At 38.4% G+C, this 12,235-nt stretch overlaps 1 protein-coding gene across 6 annotated transcripts in view; it reads left to right on the forward strand.

Moving 5' to 3' along the window:
• SLC44A5 (solute carrier family 44 member 5) overlaps positions 1 to 12,235 on the forward strand; it is a 514,237-nt gene that overhangs the window by 71,435 nt on the left and 430,567 nt on the right. For all 6 annotated transcript variants that reach the window (XM_054684405.2, XM_054684403.2, XM_054684401.2 and 3 more), the window contains one exon: positions 10,088 to 10,207. The gene's annotated coding sequence lies outside the window, so the exon portion shown is untranslated. The remainder of the gene's footprint in view (positions 1 to 10,087; positions 10,208 to 12,235) is intronic.

The raw sequence follows: 12,235 nt of genomic DNA on the forward strand, positions 1-12,235 counted from the left end.
CAATCTGCCCACCTTGGTCTCCCAAAGTGTTGGGATTTTCACAGTTGTGAACCACTGTGCCTGGCTTGTGGCTGGATTTAGATTGGAACAGAACTTGATATTTATGATGTTAGCAGCAGCAAATCCGCACAAGTCTGCAGCAACCTCAATTCTTGCCTTCTCAGAAGAAAGAATTTAACTGGGAGCATAAGGCAGAGTGAGAGACTGAGGCAAGTTTTAGAGCAGAAGCGAAAGTTTATGTAAAGTACACTTGGAAGAGGGCCAAGCAGGCAACTTGAGAGATTCAAGTGCAGTTTGACATTTGACTTAGGGTTTTATATGTTGGTGTATATCCAGGATCTTCCATCCCTTATTCCCTGATTCTTCCCTTGGGGTGGGCTGTCTACAAGTGCAGTGGCCTGCCAGCACTTGGGAGGGGCTGCATGTACAGTGTGTTTATTGAAATTGTGCACGTGCTCACTTGAGGCATTTTTTTCTTACCAGTTGAATGTTCCCAGAGGAAGGTTATCTACCAGTTAAACTCCACCATTTTGCCTCTTAATGAGCATGCTTGAGCCCCCTTGCCCAACTCCTGAGATCTCACTGGGAAGCTGATCACTGGTTTCAGGGTTTTCTATCTATTGGGAGTCTGCCTTTCTCTGAAGCTGGCTGTGACCAATTATTATTTTAGAGAGATAGTTAACAACTGCCCGATCACAACCTGATGGTCGCCTGACGTTCCACGTGTGCGTGTGTGTGTGGGGGGCCTCTCCTGCCCTGCTCAGGTCTGCCTATCTACTGTAACAAGGAGGGAAGCAGATAATCAAATAATTTTATAATCAGTAATGTGGCTGGCCAAGAAGAGTTGAGTATTGGTTTTTTTTTTTTTTTTTTTTTTTTTTTTTTTTTTGAGACGGAGTCTCGCTCTGTCGCCCAGGCTGGAGTGCAATGGCGCGATCTTGACTCACTGCAAACTCCACCTCCCGGGTTCACGCCATTCTCCTGCCTCAGCCTCCCGAGTAGCTGGGACTACAGACACCCACCACCACGCCCAGCTAATTTTTTGTATTTTTTAGTAGAGAGGAGGTTTCACCGTGTTAGCCAGGATGGTCTCGATCTCCTGACCTCGTGATCCGCCTGCCTTGGCCTCCCAAAGTGCGAGTATTGTTTTGGAGTAAAAAGTCTTCTACTACACAATGGACTCGTGAGTGAGAAGTAGACCTAGAACAATGTCTGTAGAGACTTCAACTAAATTAGCTGCTTCTGCTGTAGGATATAAACAAGGCAGATAATTCTTAGCTACAGGGTCAAGAGAAATACTAAGATAAGCGATGTGCTTGTTATGAGTTCCTCGTTTTTGAAGGAGTACCCCTAAACTACAACCATGCTTTTAGGTACACAATTTAGCATAGTTAGGAATACCCAAGTCAGGGCTTATATGTTTAAGAATGGTAAATGACTTCTTGACATTTGGCTCCCAAGGAAAAGGTTCTAGGTCATTCAATTTATTTACTTAGAGCAGTTAAGCCAATTAAATTATGGCAAATATCAAACATTGATTTATTTCAACATTCTTTTTTATAGGGTGATGGAACAAATTTGGGTTTATCAGTGGTCATCTGGGAAGTATCAAAGACAGTCTGGGTATAAAGGACATCTGAGCAGTTTTATTATTTTGAATTTGTGGCCTGAATTCGGTAAAAGCAATATCTAGGCTGGGTGAAGTGCCTCACACCTGTAATCTCAACACTTCAGAAGGCTGAAGTGAGAGGACTGCTTGAGCCCAGGAGTTTCAGATCAGTCTCAACATAACAAAAAAGTTAGCTGGGTGTGGTGGCACATGCCTATGGTCCCAGTTACTTAGGAGGCTGAGGTGGGAGAATCGCTTGAGCCCAGATCAAGGCTACAGTGAACTGTGATTGTGTCACTGCACTCCAGCCTGAAGATTTGTCTGAGGAGCTGTTATTCTAATAAGACTTATATATAGGGCATATATGCCTAAAGGCAAGAAATAATTAGACTTGGTTCAGAGCAGAAATTCTAAACATTTTTTATCATGGACCCTGTGGCAGATTGATGAAGTCTACACCATTCCTAACAAAAATAGGTTTTAAAGCTTAGATAAATGCATAGAATTTCAAAGAAAACTAATTATATTAAAATATCCTTCTGGAATTTGGCAATTGTTTTATGTGTCATCTTGTGGCATTTTGTGCCTTCCCGAAATAATGGTTTTCAGTTCTGATGTTATTTACTTTTGCACAAAGTTACTTATAAAATTTGTAGTATTAATAATGACTCATGAACACCATTTGTACAACAAACTGCATGTGCATGTTTTTGCTTAATAATACAGATGATGTTTAGAAAAAGAGAGAAACTGGGAGGCTGGGAAGAGGGGTGAGGGAGGAGAAATTATCTATGGGTACAATGTACGCTAATGGGTGATGGTAAAACTAATAGCCCAGACTTCACCACTATGCAATATATCCATGTAACAAAGCTGTACTCATACTCCCTAAAGTATAAAAGTAATAATGAGAGAGAGAGAGAGAATACACAAGGCAATATAAAAGAAAGAATCTCTGCTGCTGAGCTAACACACAAGAGTGGATTGTTATTATAAATCAGGCTTAAACAAGTAAGAGATATTACCCAGTATCAAGACTTATTAAATACTTTCAAGGCTACAGGCAATCCAGAGGTTCAGAAGAAGCAGAGAGATTCTGAGGCATTGAGAGCAGGTCACTAGGTCCTTCCTTTTCAGTACAGGCATACACCTCTGCTCCAGAATAGGTGAGATTCCTAAGTGAGTTTTGTGGGATTTCTCAGGCATAGTGTTTAAAACATGAAGCATCCTATTTTATATCTAGGATATTTTATATCTTAGAGAGTTACATAGCTTATGAGACATTCTTCAAGAAGACATAGATCCTGATTCTATTTACTGAAGACCTTGGCCATGACCATTCTGCTAAAGATTTTTCAGAGATAAATTATCTTTCTTCTAGTGAATATTATTAGTCTATTTAATAGACCTAGAAATACAGCTGACAAAGAGATTAGATCAGGTCTCCTGGTTTTTAAATTTTTCCCAAGGATGCCCATTCCCTTTCCATTTCTTGAAGGAAGTGAATGGAAGGCAGACCAACCCTTTTAACACTTTTCTTCTAGCTATTCACAGAACTTCAACACCATACATGACTTGTATCACTGTCCAATCCATTATCTATATTTATTTTAAGTAATAAATAGAAATAACACTTCAGGAGTGACCTCAACTGTTAAATGTATTTAAACTTGTCTGGTCTATTCAAGTAGCCTGTACACCTATTTGTGTTTCAAAAGGCCATGTTGCCTTAGGGATTAAGACAAGATTTCTCATTTGAACTGCCCAGATTTGCAAAATACTAACGGAGAATGAAAATGATGCTTCTCCCTTTGTGTCGTTAATCAACAGTCAATTATAGATAGGGATTTCTGGGTCATCATTGTAAAAACATGCAACATTACCATTTTGCTGCTGAACAACTACTAGGCACAGAGTTAGTTACCCAATAGTTTCCCAGCTACATCACAAGAGCATCTATTGACAAAAAGACTGCAATCACATTTGATATAGCTCATGATCTAAAAATTATTGTAATTTCAAAATAACATGAATCTAAAATATATTTCAACCTCTGCAACAGCTGTAATATATTATAAAATATCCATAATTCCCATTTGAGACAAAATCATAGGCACTACTAATATTACAGTGGTATTTATTTATTTGCTTGCCCATGCTCATAATCCAAGGACATGTTAAGTTTTAGTCAGGATGTCAAAAAAAATCCTTTTTTTTCCCATCAAAGTTCAGGATTCCCTGAACTGTATCTTCAGATTTCCTAAAACCCCTGGTTTAGAGTGACAGGGATTGGGAGACACTACCCCAAAATATGGCATCTTGGCATTTGGAAAAAACATCCGAAGCATGAAGGCCACTCTCACCTCTCCCTTCTTTCCTAAAGCAGGCCATACAATCTAGGAAGGTCACTCTCTGACCTTCCCTTCTTCCTCCCCTGAAGACCATCATGTGCCAAGTGTCCTGCCCTATACCTGAAGGGAAGGAACATTATACAGAAACACTGAGAAGAGTCTCAGTAAACAGCCTTGCTAAGTTACTTCCAGTTTATTATCATTAGATTATATTCTTTGTATTTTAATCATACTGCATGACTGTTGTATTAGTTCATTCTCATGCTGCTATTAAGAACTGTCCAAAACTGGGTAATTTATAAAGGAAAAAGATTTAATTGACTCACAGTTCTGCATGGCTGTGGAGGCCTTAGGAAACTTTTAATCATGGTGGAAGGGGAAACAAACATGTCCTTCTTCACATGGTAGCAGAAAAGAGAAGTGCCAAGCAAAGTGGGAAAAAGCCCCTTAAAAAACCATCAGATCTCATGACAACTCATTCACTATTTAAAGAACAGAATGGGACTGTTCCCATGATCTAATTGCTTCCCATGCGATCCCTTCCCCAACAAGTGGGGATTATAATTTGGATTACAATTCAAGATGAGATTTGGGTGGGGAAACAGAGCCAGACCATATCATTCCACCCCTGGCTCATCCCAAATCTTGTCTTTCTCACCTTTCAAAACGAAATTATGCCTTCCAAAAAGTTACCCAAAGACTTAACTCATTTTAGCATTAACCCAAAAGTCCAAGTCCAAAGTATCATCTGAGACAAGGCAAGTCTCTTCCACTTAGGAGCCTGTAAAATCAAAAGTGAGTTAGTTACTTCCAAGGTACAATGGGAGTATGGGCATTGGGTAAATGCTCCCATTCCAAAAGGGAGAAATTGGCCAAAGCAAAGGGGCTATAGGCCTCACACAAGTCTGAAATCCAGTGGGACAGTCAAATCTTAAAGCTCCAAAATGATCTCCTTTGACTCCATGTCTCAAATACAGGTCATGCTGATGCAAGAGGTGGGCTCCCATGGCCTTGAGCAGCTCTGCCTCTGTGGCTTTGCATGGTACAGCCCCCTTCTTGGCTGTTTTCACGGGCTGGTATTAAGTATCTGTGGCTTTTCCAGGTGCACGGTGCAAGCTGTCAGTGGATCTACCATTTTGGGGTCTGGAGGGTGGTGGCCTTCTTCTCACAGCTCCAGTAGTCAGTGCCCCAGTGGGGACTCTATATTGGGGCTCTGACCCCACATTTCCCTTCTGCAGTGCTGTGGCAGAGATTTTCCATGAGGGCTCTGCCCTGCAGCAAACTTCTGCCTGGACATCCAGGCATTTCCATACATCCTCTGAAATTTAGGCGGAGGTTCCCAAACCTCAATTCTTGACTTCTTTGTACCTGCAGGCCCAACACCACATTGCAAGTGGCCAAGGCTTGGGGCTTGAACGTTCTGAAGCAATGGCCTGGGCTATACATTGGCCTCTTTTATCCATGGCTGAGATGCAGGGCACCAAGTCCCAAGCCTGCACAAAGCAGCAAAGCCCTGGGCCTGGCCCAAGAAACCATTTTTCTTCGTAGGCCTCCAGGCCTGTGATGGGAGGGATTACTGTGAAGACCTCTGACATGCCCTATAGACATTTTCCCCATTATCTGGGGGATTAACATTGGGCTCCTCATTACTTATGCAAATTTCTGCATCTGGCTTGAATTTCTCATCAGAAAATGGATTTTTCTTTTGCATTGTCAGCCTGCAAATTTTCCGAGCTTTTATGTTCTGTCACCTCTTGAACACTTTGCCACTTAGAAATTTCTTCTGCCAGCTACCCTAAATTATCTCTCTCAAGTTCAAAGTTCCACAGATCTCTAGGGCATGGGCAAAATGCAGCCAGTCTCTTTGCTAAAGCATAGAAAGAATGGCCTTTACTCCTTCTTCACATGGTGGCAAGGAAGGAGAAGTGCCAAGCAAAAGGGGGAAAAGCCCATCAGATCTCATAAGAACTCTCTCACTATCATGAGAAGAGCATGCAGGGACCACCCCCTTGTTCTAATTACCTCCCATGATGTCCCTCCTGCAACATGTGGGGATTACAATTTGGGTTGCAATTCAATATGAGATTTGGGTGGGGACACAGAGCCAGGCCATATCAACTGTCCATAGAAATACACAGGCTTCCCTATTTCTTTGGGCCTTCATTTCTGAAGGTTCTCATGTCACGTTAAGACTTATTGAAATCATGAGTGAACTCCCATTCACAATTGCTTCAAAGAGAATAAAATACTTAGGAATACAACTTACAAGGGATGTGAAGGACCTCTTCAAGGAGAACTACAAACCACTGCTCAATGAAATAAAAGAGGATACAAACAAATGGAAGAACATTCCATGCTCATGGATAGGAAGAATCAATTTCGTGAAAATGGCCATACTGCCCAAGGTAATTTATAGATTCAATGCCATCCCCATCAAGCTACCAACGACATTCTTCACAGAATTGGAAAAAACTACTTTAAAGTTCATATGGAACCAAAAAAGAGCCCATATTGCCAAGTCAATCCTAAGCCAAAAGAACAAAGCTGGAGGCATCATGCTACCTGACTTCAAACTATACTACAAAGCTACAGTAACCAAAACAGCATGGTACTGGTACCAAAACAGAGATATAGACCAATGGAACAGAATGGAGCCCTCAGAAATAATACCACCCATCTACAACTATCTGATCTTTGAGAAACCTGACCAAAACAAGAAATGGGGAAAGGGTTCCCTATTTAACAAATGGTGTTGGGAATACTGGCTAGCCATATGCAGAAAGCTGAAACTGGTTCCTTCCTTACACCTTATACAAAAATTAATTCAAGATGGATTAAAGCCTTAATTGTTAGAACCTAAAACCATAAAAACACTAGAAGAAAACCTAGGCAATACCATCCATTCAGGACATAGGCATGGGCAAGGACTTCATGTCTAAAACACCAAAAGCAATGGCAACAAAAGCCAAAACTGACAAATGGGATCCAATTAAACCAAAGAGCTTCTGCACAGCAAAAGAAACTACCATCAGACTGAACAGGCAACCTACAGAATGGGAGAAAATTTTTGCAGTCTACTCATCTGACAAAGGGCTAATATCCAGAATCTACAATGAACTCAAACAAATTTACAAGGAAAAAACAAACAACCCCATCAACAAGTGGGCGAAGGATATGAACAGACACTTCTCAAAAGAAGACATTTATGCAGCCAAAAGACACATGAAAAAATGCTCATCATCACTGGCCATCAGAGAAATGCAAATCAAAACCACAATGAGATACCACCTCACACCAGTTAGAATGGCGATCATTAAAAAATCATGAAACAACAGGTGCTGGAGAGGATGTGGAGAAACAGGAACACTTTTACACTGTTGGTGGGACTGTAAACTAGTTCAACCCTTGTGGAAGACAGTGTGGTGATTCCTCAGGGATCTAGAACTAGAAATAGCATTTGACCCAGCCATCCCATTACTGGGTATATACCCCAAGGATTATAAATCATGCTGCTATAAAGACACATGCACACATATGTTTATTGTGGCACTATTCACAATAGCAAAGACTTGGAACCAACCCAAATGTCCAATAATGATAGACTGGATTAAGAAAATGTGGCATATATACAGCATAGAATACTATGCAGCCATTAAAAAGGATGAGTTCATGTCCTTTGTAGGGACATGGATGAAGCTGGAAACCATCATTCTCAGCAAGGACAGAAAACCAAACACCACATGTTCTCACTCATAGGTGGGAATTGAACAATAACACTTGGACACAGGAAGGGGAACATCACACACTGGGGCCTGTTGTGGGGTGGGGGGAGGTGGGAGGGATAGCATTAGGAGATATACCTAATGTAAATTACGAGTTAATAGGTGCAGCACACCAACATGGCACATGTATACATATGTAACAAACCTGCACGTTGTGCACATGTACTCTAGAACTTAAAGTATAATTAAAAAAATATATATATAAAGACTTATATTGAATAAATTTGTTAGGCTTTTTGTTGTTGTTAATTTGTATTTTGTTACAGGTGTATCAGCCATGAACCCTGTGATGGGTGAAGAAATAAATCTTTTTTCCACTATAATAGTAAAAATAGTAAAAGCAAGTTAGAATAATTGTTAGAAACATTAGCTTTTTTAGAGGTGAACTTTTGTTAAACAAGTCATTCAATAGTATGACAAAGGCACTGAAACTATACTTATAGGCCAATTGTTTCTCTGAATGATCCCTTGTTTATTATTCATATCTTTTGTTTACTAATTTATTACACCTTTGTATGTATATTTTTAAATATACGTAAATGCATATATGGTTAAATGACACATTTAAAACTCTTGACTATAGCTTCAAAATACACTTGCCTTATTAATACATAAAACAATGCATATGCTAAATATTTTTTACTATCTTAGTAAAATTTTACCAGTTCCCTTGATAGACAAATGGATAAAACATGCCCATTATCTTGCATATTTATTGCTTTGTAATGAATATATCATTATTTTATTTACATCTTTTAACAAAAGCAACTAACTAGTGAATGGGCACAGTCACAGAACAATTAGGATGTAGATAACTGAGAACTGTCTATCATAGACAAATGTTTTAGCCCTGAATGAACTCCAGTGAGGGTTGTTAATGTTCTGTGAACACGCTTCTATATCTTTTCTATATTTTATAAAGTAGAAAAAATGACCATGTATACTCACATGACTGTTTCAGTCTGTTCTTATGCTGCTAATAAAGACATATCTAAGACTGGGTAATTTATAAGAAAAGAGGTTTAATGGACTCACAGTCCCACATGGCTGGGGAGGCCTCACAATCATGATGGAAGGCGAAGGAAAAGCAAAACCATGTCTTACATGGTCACAGGCCAGGGAGCACATGCAGGGGAACTGCCTTTTTATAAAACAATGGGATCTTGTGAGACTTATTTACTATCCTGAGAACAGCATGGGAAAAACCTGCCCCCATGATTCAATTACCTCTCACTGGGCCCCTCCTATGACACATGGTGATTATGGGAGCTATAATTCAAGATGAGATTTCAGTGGGGACACAGCCAAACCAATGACCTAAAGGTATTTACACATCTTTTTTCTATCATGTTAACTAATGGACAATCTAGAATGTAAATGAATAAGATATATACATATATGTATAATTAAACGATATTTGCTTGTTTTTATATTCTATATTTATGAATTTAGTTCTACTTAGAAAATATCCAGATAACCAAAGACTATTTTAATGAAATTAATTAGTTTAACAATAGTCTGGGGTCTTGAAGTCAGCCAGAGATTTTGGAAATTGTTTGAGGTTGACATTAAAGAGAAACACAATCCTTATTGATCTTAAAACAGTTCATCAGACAAATATGATATTTAAAATTTGATATAGGTAGTATAAGTAAAGTTACTAGATCTATATGATTTATGGTATTATCTGAAGCTCACAAGAGCAAATCTTTCCAAAGATGGTTGAATGATAATTTTATAATTTTTAACAGTTAATGGAAGTAAAAATCAGTATAGGAAATCTAGCAAATCAGAATTAATTAAGTTTCTCATGAGAAAATAATATGCTAACATTTTTCACACTGTGATGAAATCAGGGGAAGACATGTAGCTATTTTTAAAGCCAAATTACCAAATCAATTTAATTTGTCCAGTGATTTGCCTTGATAGAAATATAACCTAAACTTATTTGTTTACAATTTTTTCTGTATTTACCAAATATTAAAACTTTCCAATTTTTGTTTAAAAGTACTGTTCTCTTAGAATTCTCCCCTACCCCCACTGTTTTCCAAACTGATAACTACTTATATTTTTCTGCCTCTTGAGGCTTTGCAACCAAGGCCATTAATTTAATTTATAGTAAGCTCCTCCTCCTCATACTTCTCCTTCTTGTTTTATTGAGTTATGGCTTCAGCAAGCCTCTCAAGCTTTTATAAATGGTCAGCACACTTAAAACATTAGGATATAAATTTTTCTCTCTTCTTACTGAAGATTATTGAATTTCTTATTCGTCTCTATAAGTCAATCAGAATAGGAGTTCATTTAACCGTAAGATACTTTATAATTAAATTAATTTTTTTTTTCAGACATAGACACAAATCTTGACGAACACTTCAGCCCTGCCTCCAGAATGAAAGGGGGAAACCTAGACCTGAATGGGCTTGACCATCTCACAGCTGCTCACGTGATGACCACATTCATGGCAGGTAAAAAGATTGCTGTATCAACTCAAGAAAGCAATAGCCTCACTGTCTTTGTATTTTGAATTGCAACAACAACTTTGATATCAACAATGAAGCAATGGTATCTAAGAACAAAAGAGCATTTGCCAAAAGTCATCATAATATCAAGTGATTGTATAAGCAGAAACAAGCTGTCACAGACCTGTGTGTCAGCTAACATAAGGAGAATGCTTTCTTCTGATGCTATTTATTTACAGGCAGTTTTAATATAAATCATTTCAATTATATCTACATCAAATAAAATAAAAAATTAGTGAAGCCCCCAGATTCTTCATTGGACCAGAAGACACAGAAATAAATCCTGGAAATTATCGACATTTCTTCCACCATGCAGATGAAGATGATGAGGAGGAAGATGATTCTCCACCAGAAAGGCAGATTGTGGTTGGAATATGTTCCATGGCAAAGAAATCCAAATCCAAACCAATGAAGGAAATTCTTGAATGGGTCTCCTTATTTAAATATATCACAGTAGTGGTATTTGAAGAGGAGGTTATTTTGAGGGAACCAGTGGAAAACTGGCCTTTATGTGATTGTCTTTTTTCTTTCCACTCTAAAGGATTTCCACTGGACAAAGTGGTTGCCTATGCAAAACTCAGGAATCCATTTGTAATCAATGACTTGAATATGCAGTATCTCATACAAGATTGGAGAGAGGTATATAGTATTCTTCAAGCTGAAGCTATTTTACTTCCTTGTTATGCAATTTTGAACCGTGACCCAAATAATCCCAAAGAATGTAATCTGATTGAAGGGGAAGATCATGTAGAAGTAAATGAGGAAGTTTTTCAAAAGCCATTTGTAGAAAAGCCAGTCAGTGCAGAAGATCACAATGTTTACATTTATTACCCAACTTCTGCTGGCAGTGGAAGTCAAAGACTCTTTAGAAAGATTGGCAGTAGAAGTAGTGCTTATTCTCCACAAAGCAATGTACAAAATTCAAGCTCATATACACATGAAGAGTTTATGCCCGGAGACGATACTAAAGTTAAGAGATTCCTCATGTTTTGCACCACCAACATCTTTGGCAGTCTGAAGCCTATGGACTCTTTTTTAACAGTAGTGTTCTTAAATGCTTTAAACATGTAAGATTATGATGGAGACAAATTTTATTCAAATATAATAAAATATTTAAAAATAAAAAAGAAATAGACACAAATATGCCATTTGTTTAGAAAATGTTTCATACTCAGCAGAAGTATCTTGTCATATCTCTGGGCAAGGAAAGAACTCTGGGAGAGTCTAAAGTTGCCTTTCTTTGTATTTTATTATGTCCTTTTTGGGGAAGACTTGTTCAGACATGATCAACTTATGGGTTCTACTGTAAGATTTTATAATATTTTGTGGTAGTTCACATGAAGTTCTTCCTCACATCTTCACTTGGCTCATTTGTGACTATTTCCATGGGACTTTTTTATTTATTAATATTTTCCAAGAGGAAAGAATAAAAAATTCATGTACTCTGAATCCTTTAGTTTCCTCAGAAGGCCATGAAGCCCCAGACAAGCCAGAAGCAATTATTCCCATTTTAAGGACATTCGAGCCTGCATACAACTGTAATACAAACCAAGCAAAGCTCTTTCAGAAGGCACAACTCTACTTCATGATCCATGAAAAACTGGTTTTAATATTTGCATGCATCTTCTTCCTATGAAGGTCTGTTTGAACTGGATATTTCTATCACATGCACAAATGATAGATTGTTATGATCAATTAATGTTCAAAATTTCCCCCAGAGAGAGAGAGAGAATGAGAGGTAGAATCACTCACAGGTACAGAAAGAACTACCATTATAAACAGACTATTATAAAGACATGCTTCCTTCTGTGATGGTTTCCCAATGAATCACACTTCTCTGTCTCCATATGCTTGTGTAGTCCCTGTCACATTTACTCTGGGCTTGACCATTGACTTGCTCCAGCCAACAAGATATCAGCAGATATACAGCAAGCAAAGGCTTGATAAGCATGTGTGCACTGGGGCTTGCTCTCT

Source organism: Pan troglodytes, chromosome 1 (genome assembly GCF_028858775.2).
Source record: "Pan troglodytes isolate AG18354 chromosome 1, NHGRI_mPanTro3-v2.0_pri, whole genome shotgun sequence".
Classification (NCBI taxonomy): Eukaryota; Metazoa; Chordata; class Mammalia; order Primates; family Hominidae; genus Pan; species Pan troglodytes.